General features: G+C 38.4%; 1 protein-coding gene and 1 pseudogene across 1 annotated transcript in view; both read right to left on the bottom strand.

Moving 5' to 3' along the window:
- Nucleotides 1-16,529, bottom strand: part of LOC132145106 (protein starmaker-like) — a 74,262-nt gene that overhangs the window by 47,155 nt on the left and 10,578 nt on the right. The window lies entirely within an intron of this gene.
- LOC132145111 (C-type lectin domain family 4 member D-like) lies at nt 41-3,618 on the bottom strand (annotated as a pseudogene).

Here is a 16,529-nt window from a genome sequence, read left to right as displayed (position 1 = left end):
GGGGAAATAATATCATAAGGTGCAAGAAACATATTTACATCTATGCTTTCAGCATATGCTCTTAACCAAACTAATTTTATTGTAAATTAAAAAAGTTTACCAATAATACAGATGCCATATTTTTTTCTCAAACATGCAGACAACTTGGAAACCCTGGGCCCAAAGAAAGTTCCTTATTTGTGATTACGACTTTGTGGTGGCATTCAACTCGAAAAAAGTGTTAAAAGCAGAAACTCCTTTACATTTAATGCAAAGCTTACAGATGTATCATTAAAAAATAGTAATGAGCAATTGGCCAAAATCTATTCGGGAGCGGTGAGCTAAACTGCTGCAGGAGCTTCACACACAAATCTTTTCTCTAGAAAACAGTAAGCATCCGACCAGAAATCGGTGTCTCTGATAGAATGTCCCAGACCAGCGCAGTCCTCACCGTCCGGATGTTCTTTAGTCCAGTTATCAGGGTCTCTGATTCCATTCTCTCGTTTAATCCAGAATCTGCAGTGGAGAAAAACACAAAACACATCTGCCTCCAGTATTGTTCTTTCAATGCAAAGGTTGTATTTTAAACATGAATGTAGATCTTACTCTACTGAATCATTAACTGGCTGGTTGTTCACCCAAACCCAGTGACCCTCAGTGTCCAAATCATTGAGACCAATCCAGTGGGTTACTTTAACGTTAGAAGTAACAAAATCCTGAAGGGTAACAAATAGAACAGTGACATGCATCTAGTGAGATCTGATGCAATGCACAAAAGGCTCAGAACAGAGAAATGTATAGTATTTAAAGTCATCATGAAATCACAGCTGAGCACATTCCAGGTCATATTGTAAATTATTCATATTCTACTGACATCAAACATCAAATTTCTGTACCATCAGTAAATAGTGCCTAATTATTCCTTAAGAAGGCACAAAGTTGCTCTCTAGAAACAAGAAAACAAGACACTTTCTCAATCAATCTGCAGAGTCCTTTCAAGAAGCAGCTAAACCACAAACAAATGAACCTCCAATAATGACTCCTATGACCCCTGACTTCTTTATCTTGACTTATTCCACTCAAAAATGTCACGTTACAGAAGTAAAATGGGTTCTGTTTCAAGTTGACTTTACTAGTCTCAGTCTGTTTAGTGTATTTTTGTTTTACAGCTTAACCTTAAAATTTTTAATCAGTGGATCTAAAAATGTCTTAATGTAGGCCTATAGAGAACATGCATGTTATAATTATGATTTGTTTCGATGTGAGCTATTTAACTGTAGAATATGAAATTGAATCTCAGAAGGATGTATCAGCTGGTGAACACACCTGTTCTGTTTTGCTGTTTATGATCACTAGATGTCCTCCTAGAGTCACACAGTGATCTCGACTCTGACATACAATCTTAAGATCTCAAGACATACAATTTAATCTGTTCAGCTTTCTAAGTGTCTCCTCATGCTGGTTATGGAGCGCATCAAACTGTGCTTTGTAATCTGCATCCAAAACAAAGAAACAGTGATGATGAGATGGAGTGGGGCATTTGATAATTGACTGAACAAATTGGAATGAAATTGTTGTGGTTGATTAATTTTTTTCTCACCTGTGGCATTGTGGTCCTGATCAGACACAGACACATTGAAGTCTGGATTTAAAAAAGCAACATCTGCAAAACAAATCAATAGAATCTCAAATATTTCAGACCAGAGGAAGTGTCTTGGGTTCTTTTTTTTTTTATACAATCTGAAATATGTGTAGATATAATATAAGTGCTTATATTTAGGGATGAGTTTAGAAGTAAAATGAGTTACTTGTAGCATGTGTAAGAAGTATCGCCAGAGTACAAACTCCTCCGAAAGCAAAGACCAGACAGACACTGAGAACTATCAGAAGAACTTTAATCCGTTTATGAACAGTCACTTCTTTCTTGAGGATCTCCTGGCCTGTGATTAGAAGTTTATAATAATTATCTATACAAGTCAAATGCTTGAAAAAGAAATAGATACAGTATAGATATATCTTTATGTACATTTACATTTATTCATTTAGATTAATCCTGGGTATAATACAAGAACTTGACAAACATGTAAATAAATATTGGTTTGAGTTACACACACAAACCTACGTGTTGGGTTTCCATGTTTTGTGGGAATATTACATAGATGTAATGATTTTGTACAGTACAAACTGTATTTTCTACCCCTTTACCTCTCGCACAAAACTACTGGAATTTTCTGATTTAAAAAAAAAAAAATCACTCTGTATGATTTATGAGCTTGTTTTCTCATGGGGATCAAAAATGTCCCCACAAGGACACAGATTTTGGAAATTGCTATCTTTGTGGGGACATTTTGTCCCCATAACATAGAGTAGGCTATAACACACACACACACACACACACACACACACACACACACACACACACACACACACCACACACACACACACACACACACACACACACACACACACACACACACACACACACACACAATAAATGGTTTATCAGACATAATTAGATTTTTGTTGATAAATTGTCTTACCTTTGTACCGGGAGCATTTGTTAATTGAAGCAGTTGTTGAACATACGAGTTCAGAATTTGAATAGATTGCATCCATTTCATTAAACTGGCAGATGTCTGAGTGACTGACTGTTAAGGAAGTCCAACAGACTATTTAAATAGACATCAGGGTAGCACAGGAAATAATCATTGCCAGACAGTAGAGCAGCAAATAATAATAATAAAACTAGGCTAAATATGATAACATTTCCAAAAGCTGAAATAAAAGAAGTCTAATGACAACTATGCCTTAAAAACACTCATTGCCTTATTTATTTGCTATGTGCACTTGACTTATTTATTGCATTGGGCTTGTCTCTTCTATTAAAGCAGTTTTCTATTTTGTTTTGCACCTCAGACTGAACAAAAACATTACAGTCAGTTAATTACATACAGCATTTATCTGGCTTTGATTTTTGATTTCGAATTTTATCAAATGTCCCATTCATCTTTATGTAATCAGCACCTTTAGTATATCACAAATTTATAATCCTATTGCTTCTTATTAGGCCTTTCATTTTCTGAGGTTTCTCAATGAAAATGAAAACTACACAATATGAAAACTATATAACTCTATTTCCCCTGTAAAATTTTAGGGAAGTAAGGTCATTTCAAAGAGAAAAGCATCTGAAGTAAGGGTGCCAAGAGTGAGCATGAAAAGACAGTTTGTATCAGACACAGAGGACATGGTTGCAGTGGTTTTTAAAGTTTTTGTCACTGGAATTCAGTGACAATCTTTGCAGACCCTAGCGTTATATGGGCTGCATGCTTTTTTTTACAGTTTTTAAGAGTAGAATGTGACTAAAGGGGACTAATCTAAATAAAAGAAAGGTTTTGGACAATAAAAACTGCAGATTAAAAATTAAAAGATTTAAGGCTTTCTTTTATTGTTTAAGCACTGATCTGTTAAAGATCCTGAATGAAGGCTCACTATTGAAAAAGCATAAATATGAGTGCATAATAAAGTGTATTTACGGTGTTTCCTCTTTTAGATATCATCAATTAGGGTGAATGAACTTTTTTTAACGTATGAACATTTTCTGCATTTTGCAAGAATTGTCAAACTATTTAAAAAAAAAAAAAAAATCCCAATTTCCCAGACTAGCACAGTTTTGACCATGGTGTTGGTGTGCTTGACTGGCAAGCACTCACCAGACCTGAACCCCACAGAGAATCTTTGGGCTATTGTCAAGAGGAAAATTAGAAACAGGAGACCAAACAATGCAGATGAGCTGAGTCCACTGCCAAAGAATCCTGGGCTTCCAGACCACCTCAGCAGTGCCACAAACTGATCACACAAGCCGTGCCTTAATGGTGGAACGAGATGCTAACCTTTACCCAGTCTGCCAAGACCATCAAAGACTTAATTAAACCAAAACCATAAACTTGAGAAAATATAGTTCCGTATGTTTAAGTTTTACCTCTGCTTTAGTTTGTGTAGTAATCTGTTTTATACTTGAAACTTGGTAATGTGTACTGCAAATATTGTCACGTTTACTAGTGACATTTTGTTTGTGATGTTTCTTATTTTTAAGTAACTTTTAATAAAAAAATAAATCAATCAATTCGAGATTAAATCAGTCCTGCCCCTTTTCTTGTTTAACAAATACATCTTGCACACCTGTTCTGCTTTGCTGTTTATGATCACTAGATGTCCTCCTAGAGTCACACAGTGATCTCGACTCTGTGTCCAGTTCATCTTGACCTTAGAGAAGTAGTAACACTTTCCTCCAGAATGAACCCAGTCGAAGGCACAAAGAGCACAACCTGTGCTGTCTTTAGTAAAACTGGTATGATTTAATTCATATTTCATACAATTTCCCTCTTTCCTTTATACATTTTATTTGTGTGTAAGGTCTTTTAAGTTTGCACAATGCTGTAATCATAAAACTTACAGTTTAATCTGTTTAATGCTGTAATCATAAAACTTACAGTTTAATCTAAGCTTTTCAAGTGTCTCCTTATGATGGAAGTGGAGAACATCAAACTGTTCTTTGAAATCTGTGTGACAAAGGCAAATAAACAAGGAGAAGAAAATAAGAAATGCAATCAAGATGGAATGATCCAGTGATCCATTCTTTAGACCTTGATTCTCTAAATCTGAACTAACTTAATTTGCTATTGTTAATGTGGAGATGTTCTGTAACTCTGGTGTAATTGGCTGTAAATTCATCAAGCTCTCTTGCCAAGACTGGTACAGAAGCAGTTATGAATAAAATGTGGAAAGAAACAGACAAATCACCCATGTTGCTTTACTGGATCATGAAATATTACTCACTTGTGCCATTAGCTTTCAGGGCAGACAGTTGCATTGAAATTTTAACATCAGATTAAAGACAAAACATAAGCAGTAGTAGTAGCTGTGATGTTAATATTATGTACAATATTTAAGTAAGACCTCCAAGAGCCAAAACCAGACAGCAAAAACGATCAGAAGAACTTTAGTCCACTTAGGCAGACAAACATCTCTTTCTTGTGCATGCTTTTCAGTGGAGATACCTGAGGTAGAAATTTGATGAGATGAAGGATATTGTTTCTGAATTCTTGAATCAGTGTAGAATATCTATCAGTAACAATTTGGGAACTGATAAAACAGTTTAAACTTTCACTCAAAATATAGCTTTATCATATAGCTTACTGTCTGTTTGCCTATGTGATTTTTATTATGATATATCCTATATAAAAAACCTATTGTTGAAAGTTAATTGAAAATTAATAAATAGGGACATAGTGGTATACTTAAACTCATGAGTACACTTGCAGTATAAAACTACTAAACTAGTAGTTTACTGAGACTCTACTTTAAAGTGTGCAAAAATAATTTAATTAGTAAACTATCAGTATACCTATATACGCTTACTTCTAGTGTAGTTGCAGTACAAACTAAACACATAGATGTAAACTAGTTGTGTACTCAAAGTTTACTACTGTTATACTTAAAGTATACTTAAAATGTACTTTTATATACTAGAAAGTGGGCCAATTTAGTCCAAAGGAGTATAATAGTACACTTACAAGTATACTACTAGTACACTGATTTTTGTATACTTACTACATAAAGTATACTTAAAAATATACTTGAAATTTGGATATACTTAATAAAATAAACTTGAAGTATTTCTACTTAAATTATAGAAATTAATAATTTTATTTAGCAAGGATGCTTTAAACTGATCAATACATTTTATAATGTTACAAAAGATTTCTATTTCAGACAATTTCTGTTCTTATGAACTTGCTATTCATCAAAGAAACCTGAAAAAAATTATACTCATAAATGTTTTTTTGAGCAGCAAACCCAGCAAAACCATTTCTGGAGGATTACGTGACTGGAGTAATGATGTTAAAATGTTGGCTTTGAAATCACAGGAAAAAATTACATTTGATATATATTCAAATAGAAAACAATTAATAGCAGGCATCTAAACTTCTTTTAAAATCATTAAAAATTGTACTGTTCAACTTGTGACTGGTAGTGTAATTCTTACATAACAGTCATACACTGTTATGACACTACTCAACATACTCCTGTACACATATTTTAATGCCTTGTTTCTGCTGCATAATTCTCGCCAGAGGATGTGGTCAATGCAATGCTTCTGTTTTGTTTTAGATTGTAATATTTCTCAATATTAATGTTTTTTCTGTATTTAAAAGGCTCTCTGATTCAATTATCAGTGCATGCTTTCACATAAAAAACACCTTTATAATATTTTATAAGAATGTAATAAAAACATGAAACTTTTTTTCAGCCAACATGATGTACAACTGAATCTGCAGAGCAGCTTTCATGGAACAGCTATTGCAGAAGACTGACAGACTTCTGCAACACTTAACTAAACCTCAACCATAAACAAAACCAATGCCTGTAAATACTCATGAAAACTACTCATGTTCTCTATTTCTCTATATCTCCTTATTTCACCCCAGCATTAGCTTGTGTACTAATACTGATAAATTGTGATGTTCACAAAAAAAAAGTGTCTACTAAATGGGGATAAACAAACAAAAAAGCAATTCCAGATGTTATTAAGTCCTGCACTTTTTATTCTACTTAGAGATGTCATGGGTAAAATATCTGAAGTGTTTAACTAGCGAACACCTGCTTTTCTTGGTTGGTAATGACTAGTAAAAGATGTAGTGAGGATTCAATTATTCATTATTTCACACTAACTTTCTCTTTATTTTAGTAAATTGTGCTTAGTAGTGGGGTTCTTTTTACTTCCCACAAGATTCCATATACACTCACCTAAAGGATTATTAGGAACACCATACTAATACTGTGTTTGAGCCCCTTTCGCCTTCAGAACTGCCTTAATTCTACATGGCATTGATTCAACAAAGTGCTGAAAGCAATCTTTAGAAATGTTGGCCCATATTGATAGGATAGAATCTTGCAGTTGATGGAGATTTGTGGGATGCACATCCAGGGCACGAAGTTCCCGGTCCACCACATCCCAAAGATGCTCTATTGGGTTGAGATCTGGTGACTGTGGGGGCCATTTTAGTACAGTGAACTCATTGTCATGTTCCAATTTTGAAGGAGTATGTCAAGAAACCAATTTGAAATGATTAGAGCTTTGTGACATGGTGCATTATCCTGCTGGAAGTAGCCATCAGAGGATGGGTACATGGTGGTCATAAAGGGATGGACATGGTCAGAAACAATGCTCAGGTAGGCCATGGCATTTAAACGATGCCTAATTGGCACTAAGGGGCCTAAAGTGTGCCAAGAAAACACCCCCCACACCATTACACCACCACCACCAGCCTGCACAGTGGTAACAAGGCATGATGGATCCATGTTCTCATTCTGTTTACGCCAAATTCTGACTCTACTATCTGAATGTCTCAACAGAAATTGAGACTCAGACCAGGCAACATTTTTCCAGTCTTCAACGGTCTAATTTTGGTGAGCTCGTGCAAATTGTAGCCTCTTTTTCCTATTTGTAGTGGAGATGAGTGGTACCCGGTGGGGTCTTCTGCTGTTGTAGCCCATCCGCCTCAAGGTTGTGCGTGTTGTGGCTTCACAAATGCTTGGCTGCATACCTCGGTTGTAACGAATGGTTATTTCAGTCAAAGTTGCTCATCTATCAGCTTGAATCAGTCGGCAAATTCTTCTCTGACCTCTAGCATCAACAAGGTATTTTCGCCCACAGGACTGCCGCATACTGGATGTTTTTCCCTTTTCACACCATTCTTTGTAAACCCTAGAAATGGTTGTGCGTCGAAATCCCAGTAACTGAGCAGATTGTGAAATACTCAGACCGGCCCGTCTGACACCAACAACCATGCCACGCTCAAAATTGCTTAAATCACCTTTCTTTCTCATTCTGACCTTCAGTTTGGAGTTCAGGAGATTGTCTTGAACAGGACCACACCCTTAAATGCATTGAAGCAACTGCCATGTGATTGGTTGATTCGATAATTGCATTAATGAGAAATTGAACAGGTGTTCCTAATAATTCTTTAGTTTTTACTAACAGTGTGCTTTCTTTTGCCATTAAAATAGTACTGTCAAGATTGACTACTGACGGGCAGTGAAGAAATATTGCTGAAAAGGCGTGGAGAGAGTTATTTTTGTGTCTGACTTGAATTTACCATTCAGATGCAAATTTTACAGGAAGAGAGTAGGCTGAATCACACAACCTGATTTAGTAACGTTTGCACTCATCAAACTGAAGGCCTTTTTGTATCATTTAATGCCCAGAAGTCATGTACATAACTATTCTGATCTTAAAATGGCTGCATTGGTAGATTTAGTCAGTAGATTGCGTTGGGCATTATGTAAATAAGACGTTATGTCTGTGTTCTTTAGTTTGCACATTGTCAGTACATCACCTGCAGAAATTTACATTGTTTTGAAATTGTACTTTCGTGCTTATTTGCCCTGTTTAGTAGCATTAAATCTGGCCCATAGTCTGTAATTGTAAAGTTAGGCACGTTACTGTGGGGGCGTGTTAGAACGAGTCATTTTAGGGTTGTGTGGTTAACCTTTATAAAGAATATCTCTTTGGATATGAGACTTTAGTCTTTTCAACTTTACAGATCTTTTTCATGCACCAAGAGCTTGTAACACTCCAAAGAGAAAGGAAAACATTTAATCACATTATATGACCCCTTTAATCAAATCATGGCTTAAAGTGCAGAAATCTTGTGTTTAATCATGTCATGAGTCTTAAAGAGATGTAGCTTAACTTCATAAATTGACAGCTGTTTTCTAAATGTGGTGTAGTTGGCTGTAAGTTCCTCAATCTTTTTCCACCATGACTGGTACAGAAACAGTTTTGAAGAAAGAGAAGAAGAAAAAATCACAGACAAAGTTAGTCATGTCCTTGTTCTTTTACATATATAGACATGCATACAACGAATTTATCAGTGTGACATTGTGAGGACATCTGCGTCACAATGCGAGTCTCTGCAGGGACCTTTTCATGTCAAGTTACTAACTGTCAGAAACAGTAGAAATAATTGTGTGTGGTATGAAGGAAATATATTTAATATTTGCAGTAAGTTTATTACGGTGTTACTGATCTCTTCTTTTTCTTATGCATAACAACAGGAAGTTCCCGTGACCCCAGAGAACTTTGTTTTCTGTTAACCAAGTCATAGTTAACAGCCACATCACCATCTTCTGTGATGCTCTAAAGTTAATGTTTGCTCCATACTACTACTTGAACATTTTATACCCAGGAGACCAAGGAGGAATGCTAGTATGGGAGGCCGTTTGAGGCGAAACCCTTTGAAAACTTGCGATACTCACTGAAACACTTGCGATACACACTGAAACACTTGCGATACACACTGAAACACTTGCGATACTCACTGAAACACTTGCGATACTCACTGAAACACTTGCGATACTCACTGAAACACTTGCGATACACACTGAAACACTTGCGATACACACTGAAACACTTGCGATACACACAGAAACACTTGCGATACTCACTGAAACACTTGCGAAACACTTGCGATACTCACTGAAACACTTGCGATACTCACTGAAACACTTGAGATACACACTGAAACACTTGCGATACACACTGAAACACTTGCGAAACACACTGAAACACTTGCGAAACACACTGAAACACTTGCGATACACACAGAAACAATTGCGATACACACTGAAACACTTGCGATACACACTGAAACACTTGTGATACACACTGAAACACTTGCGATACACACAGAAACAATTGCGATACACACTGAAACACTTGTGATACACACTGAAACACTTGCGATACACACTGAAACACTTGCAATACTCACTGAAACACTTGTGCGTATAAGTGAAACACTATATATCTATGCAAATATATAAAAACTTTGAAACATTCTTGCGTGTGAAAGAGCATTGACATTTTCAGTGTGTCCGGAAGTCATTTCGTTGCAACCGGAAGTTATACTACTACTTCTTCTTCGGTTTTATGGCGGGTAGCACCAAACTGTATTGGAGTGTGAACCAGAGTTTACCCTTACAAACGTGAGAAAAAAAGTAATAATAATATAAAATAATATATATATATATATATATATATATATATATATATGTAGGAGCCGTTTTGAGTTTAATCTAAGTTGTTGTGCTATTGGAGCACTGGTATATTTTGTTTGATTTAGGGTCCTTTATTTTGTAGGGACTTTTAGTTTGACGGTCGGTGAGAATGTTTGAAGATAAAGATGGCCGCCTCTCACCTTTCTAAAAACAAAAAAGAACAAGGAAGCTGTTGGAACGTATTAAGCATACAGTTCTTTACATCGCTACTGAATCGCTATTGAATCTTTATTGAACAGTATTTGGACATTATTTTTGATTTAAGTTGTGCCTTTTTTAACCACCATTTTTCAACCACTTACCAATTGTTTGTTGGATTACTGGAGTCCATGCTTTGTCTGCTACTACCAACCTACTTACCTGCCTGCTGCCTGCTTTGCTTTGCTTACCTGCCTTGCTCTGCATACCTGCCCTGTTTACCTATCTGCTGGAATACCATCTCATCCACCTCAAAAAAGGTACCATTTAAGTTTAACTGTGTTGGATAGCTTGTTAAAGAAGCTAAGCAATACGTCCCAGCTAAGAGTGGTCCGCCACTACATAAGTAAAGAACTTTGCAACCGTTTACACTGCTTCACAATTGAATTGTTTGGAACCCATGGAAGCATTTGTTTGACTGTTATTGAAGCAGAAAAGTTTTTTTTTTTTTTTTTTTTTTTTTTGATACTTTGGAGTTGACAAAGTTTTGGATCTTATGAGAATTGACCCTTTCAAGTTCACTATTGGAGTGCATTATCGTTTGTTACTGGATTTGCTACTGGAGCGGACCAAGATTTTTGTTCATGCACATATAAGCTTAAATGAAGCCAGATGAGAATGAAATGAGTTGAGGATAAATGTGCTGTGCTTAATTTTTTGAAAAGGAAAATAATTTTCTGGAATAATTGTTTTGTTTTGTTGTTCTCAAAAGCTAAAATATGGCTGATGACAAACTTAAAGAGCTTTGCGCAACGCGCAGAGGAAAACTTGGCGTGTGTACACGTAAAATGAATGAATTAAAGGAATTATTAAAAGGTGATGAAATTGAAGCCGTTGACACAGGCATTGAACATCTCCATGTGGCATTGGATGAATTTAAAGATGTGCATCAGTCTGTGCAAGTGCTGTATGAGGAAGAGGAAAAGAAAAGTGACAATGATGATTGGTACCAACCAAAGATGCAAACCTTTGAAACATTTTTGAATGAGGTAGAAATGTGGAAGAGTGCTCAAAGCTATGAACCCCAAACTGTGGTGTCTCCTCTGGACAGTATATCCATTGTGGCAGCACGTGACAGTAAAGTAGAACATTCACGTTCTGGTGCCAGTGTTGACTCAAAATCTTCGTCAGTGTCTTCCGCACGTTTAAAAGCTGAAGCTGAAAAGGCAGCTCTATTGCAACGGACTGAAGGACTGAAGAAAAAACACGCCTTGGAAATGGAAAGAATTAAAGTGCAAAATGCAATGGAAAGAGTTGAACTTGAAACAGAGTTGGCTGCAGCTAATGCAAAGGTGCGAGTGTTACGGAGCATTGATGCTGAATCTATGAACTCTAAACTCATATCGACAGAAGTTTCAGAATCGCCAGGAGATGGCATGAATGCGTATCTGGAGAGCAAGTATGACAGAATCAAGGAACATGTTCACCCTGAACCCTCACCAGTGGAATATGCCAGAATCTCTACTGTTCCCAAAACACCATTGCAAAAGGTTTTAACACAGGATACAAGACCCCGGAGGTCACAAAGGCCTGTTCAGACCTTACAGTTGAATCCGACCAGTCAAGCATCTGCAGGTACTTCCTTTCCACATGCCCCTTTAAGCTCAGATACCAGCAACCTAGGTACTGTTGCTGATCTTATTGCACAGCAACAGAAAATGACTTTACTTCCAACTAGGCATCTACCCATGTTTAACGGTGAACCTCTGAACTTCAGACCATTTATGCAGGCATTTGGACACTGTATTGAGAACAACACCAGCAATAGCCAAGACAGACTGTATTACCTTGAACAATACACCTCTGGCCAACCTAAGGAGCTGGTCAGAAGTTGCCTTCATATGGATGCAGATAGAGGGTATGCAGAGGCAAAACGGCTATTGGAACTTCATTTTGGAGATGAATTTAAAATTACTAATGCTTATATGGATAAAGCCTTAAATTGGAGTAATATCCCATCAGACAATGGAGAAGCTCTGTACAGTTATGCTCTTTTCCTCCGTGGATGCTGTAATGTAATGCGTACCTTAAGGTACATGGATGAGCTGAACCTTCCATTAAACCTGAGGCTTCTGATCTCCAAGGTGCCTTACAAAGTGAAAGAAAAATGGAGATCACATGCTTTTGACATCAGGGAACGAACAGGAGCAAGAGCCACGTTTTCGGATCTTGTCCTCTTCCTGGAAAGGCAGGCCAGGATTCTACAAGACCCAGTCTTTGGTAACCTCCAAGACAGCTCCTCAAACAGAAGGTCACCAAAAATAGCCGCTAGCAGTAGCAAGCCACTGAGTTCTATGCAGAAGAACAGAGGGAGCAGTTTCGCCACAACAGTAGCAGTTGCGCCAAAGAACAACACAGAGAGCACAATGCAAGTATCCAATATACCCAAAAACAGTTCATCAAAATTATGTCCTGCCTGTAATGGTGAGCATGAGATTGTGTCATGTCAAGAGCTGATGAAGAAGTCTCACAACGCACGAGTTGAGCTGCTAAAGACTAAAGGTGTCTGCTTTGGTTGTCTTGCTAAAGGACACATGAGTTTGACTTGCAAAAATAGACAAACCTGTTCAATTTGTTCAAAATTACATCCCACTATCTTGCATATACCTCAAAATGTAACGAAAGAGCAGAGTAATGCATGTCCTTCAGACAAAAAGGCAGTGAGCAGTGGGTTGGTTTCAATGAAAACAGAGGCATTTGAATGTAGTGATAAACATTGTACACTTGCAATAATACCAGTTCAAGTCAAAATGAGTAATTCAAATAATGTAGTTCAGACATACGCTTTCCTTGACCCAGGGAGTTCCGCAACCTTTTGCACAGAACAACTTAGGAAGAACTTGAATGCTAATGGGAAACATCAACAAATACTTCTGCGCACTATGGGGCAAAAGAAATCTGTTAACAGCCTGGTAGTCAAGGGCCTGGAAGTGTGTAGCTTGGAAGGAAAGGAATTCATAAAATTACCTGAAGTTTACACTCAGCAGGAAATTCCAGTCAATAGGGAACATATCCCCAGACGAGAAGATATTCGAAAATGGCCTTATCTTCAAGATGTTGATATTCCCAACATTAATGCTGGGATTGACCTTCTGATTGGGATTAATGCACCCAAATTGATGGAACCTTGGAGAATTATCAATAGCCAGGGTAATGGACCCTTTGCTGTTAAAACACTTCTAGGTTGGGTGGTGAATGGACTTCTCCATACTGAGGATGCATGCATCAACAAGCAAGGTCAGAAATATGTTCATGCACATCGGATTTCTGTTGATAACCTGAGTGAACTTTTGATTCAGCAATACAATCATGATTTCCCAGAAAAGAGTTTTGAGGAAAAGAAACAAATGTCGGTAGAAGACCACAAATTCATGCAGATAATGGACAGCTCTGTTGAAATAGTGGATGGACATTATCAATTGCCTTTGCCATTCAAGAAGGATAATCCTATGATGCCAAACAACCGTCACATGGCAGAGCAACGAGCATTGTCTTTAAAGAGAAAGTTTCAAAGGAATAGTGACTTTCATAATGAGTATAAGGCATTTATGGAAAAGGTCCTATCATGCAGACATGCTGAACTTGTACCCCAAGACCAGCCACAGGAAAATGGAAAAGTGTGGTATATTCCACACCATGGTGTTTTTCACCCAAAGAAGGGGAGCTTGCGTGTGGTATTTGACTGCTCTGCAGCTTATCAGGGTGCCTCACTGAACACTGAACTCATTCAAGGTCCCAATCTTACAAACAGCTTAATTGGGGTCTTAGTCCGCTTTCGTCTTGACAACATTGCTATCATGGCTGATGTGGAGAAAATGTACTATCAAGTAAAGGTCCCATCTCATCATGCGAACTTCTTGCGCTTCCTTTGGTGGCCAAATGGGGACGTCAGTCAGCCACTAAAAGAGTACAGGATGATTGTACATCTTTTTGGCGCAACATCATCAGCTAGCTGTGCAAGTTATGCTTTAAGGAGGACAGCTGAGGATAGCAAGGGGTGCTTCTCAGCTGATGCAACTAGCACAGTCAAGAACAACTTCTATGTGGATGATTTGTTGAAGGCAGTGGACACAGAGGGCCATGCCATTGGACTTTGTAAAGAGCTGAAATTGCTCTGTGCAACTGGAGGCTTTAAGTTGACCAAATGGATTAGTAACAACAGAGCTGTATTGGCCTCCATTCCAGAGCCTGAGAGGGCCAAGGACATAAAGAATCTTGACCTTGACATAGAAGATTTGCCAGTTGAAAGAGCTCTCGGTGTGCAATGGTGTGTTAAGGAAGACACTTTCACATTCCAGGTGACCATAAAGGAGCGTCCATGCACCAGACGTGGGATTCTGTCCATGGTCAGTTCTATATATGACCCACTTGGATTCCTTGCACCTCTCACCTTTCCGGCAAAACACATCTTGCAAGAGTTATGCAAGCAGAACATTGGATGGGATGAAGAATTGCCAGAGGTCCACGCTCAAGCTTGGAACCAATGGTGGCAAGATCTTCCAAGAGTGAGGGAGTTCAAGGTCAACCGATGCCTTGTACCAAACAACTTTGGAGATGTCAAAACAGCACAGATGCATCACTTCTGTGATGCGAGTGACCTTGGGTATGGAACAGTTACCTATCTCAGGCTGTCTAGCAGCAACAAGGTTCATGTCACCTTTATAATGGGAAAGGCCCGAGTTGCTCCTTTAAAACTGATGACCACACCACGAATGGAGCTCACTGCTGCAGTTTTGGCCGTACGAATGGACAAGATGCTATCTGAGGAGTTGCATATGGAATTGGAAAAGTCTCTGTTTTGGACAGATAGCATGACTGTTCTAAGGTACATCCGGAATGAAAGCAGAAGATTCCTAACCTTTGTGGCAAACCGTGTTAATGTCATCAGAAGTGAGTCCGATGTCTCCCAATGGAGGTATATAGGCACAAAACTCAATCCCGCTGATTACGCCTCCCGGGGACTACATGTCCACACATTCTTGAAAAGAACAACATGGATCAGTGGCCCAGACTTTCTGAAGGAACCATCTCATTGCTGGCCAGAGCTTCCTTCTGAACCCATTCTCTCTCAAGATGACCCTGAATTAAGAAAAGGAGTTGTCACTGTCAACGTTGCTGTGAAGGAAAACTGTGACGCCACTACTTACCTCATGAATTATTTCTCAACTTGGATGAGGCTCAAGAAAGCTGTGGCATGGTTCCTGAGGTTCAAGTCTGTTCTGTTGAAATTATGTAAAAATGACAAGAAAGATCTAAACAGACATATCATGACCACAAGAAAAGGAAAACATGAAAAGACAGGTCCAAATGTTCTGTCAATCAGTGATCTAGAGGATGCTGAGGTCGCAATCTTGCAGTTTTGCCAAAGGCAGGGATTCCCACAAGAAATAGCCTGTTTGCAGAAAGGCATGCAAAATGTAAACAGAAACAGCTCCATCTACAGGTTGGATCCTCTTCTGGCCAATGGCATTTTAAGGGTTGGTGGACGTCTGAGTAAAATGGCAATGCCCACCGAGCAGAAACATCCTGCAATCCTCCCTAAGGACCATCACGTTTCCAAACTCTTACTTCAGCACATCCATCAAGAAGTTGGACACAGTGGAAGAAATTTCATGCTCTCCAAACTCAGACAAAGATATTGGATTCCTTGCGCCAACACTCTGGCCAGAAAGGTAGTTTATGAATGCACCAGATGCAGAAGAGTCAAATTGAGTGCAGGTGAACAGAAAATGGCAGACTTGCCAGTTGACAGGTTGACCCCTGGCCTTCCGCCCTTCACGCATGTAGGGGTTGATTATTTTGGACCATTAGAGGTAAAACGAGGCCGCAGCATTGTAAAACGGTACGGCGTGATTTTCACATGTCTTACCAGCCGTGCTATACACTTGGAGGTTGCACATTCACTTGATACTGACTCTTGCATTCATGCATTCAGACGTTTCATTGCCAGAAGAGGACCAGTGTCTGAGTTGCGATCAGATAATGGAACAAACTTTGTTGCAACTGAAAAGGAACTAAAAGAGTCCTTGAAATCTTGGAACATGCAACAAATTGAAAAAAGTCTGCTCCAAAAGGGAGTGAAATGGACATTTAACCCTCCCCATGGTGCCCATTATGGAGGGATATGGGAGAGGTTGATTCGCACGATCAAAACGACGTTACAGTCAGTCACCAGCCAGCAGTATCTGGATGATGAAGGCCTTCAGACAGTAATGTGTGAGTTTGAGGCC

The sequence above is a fragment of the Carassius carassius genome, chromosome 8 (genome assembly GCF_963082965.1).
Source record: "Carassius carassius chromosome 8, fCarCar2.1, whole genome shotgun sequence".
Classification (NCBI taxonomy): Eukaryota; Metazoa; Chordata; class Actinopteri; order Cypriniformes; family Cyprinidae; genus Carassius; species Carassius carassius.
This window is presented reverse-complemented; position numbering and strand designations above follow the sequence as displayed.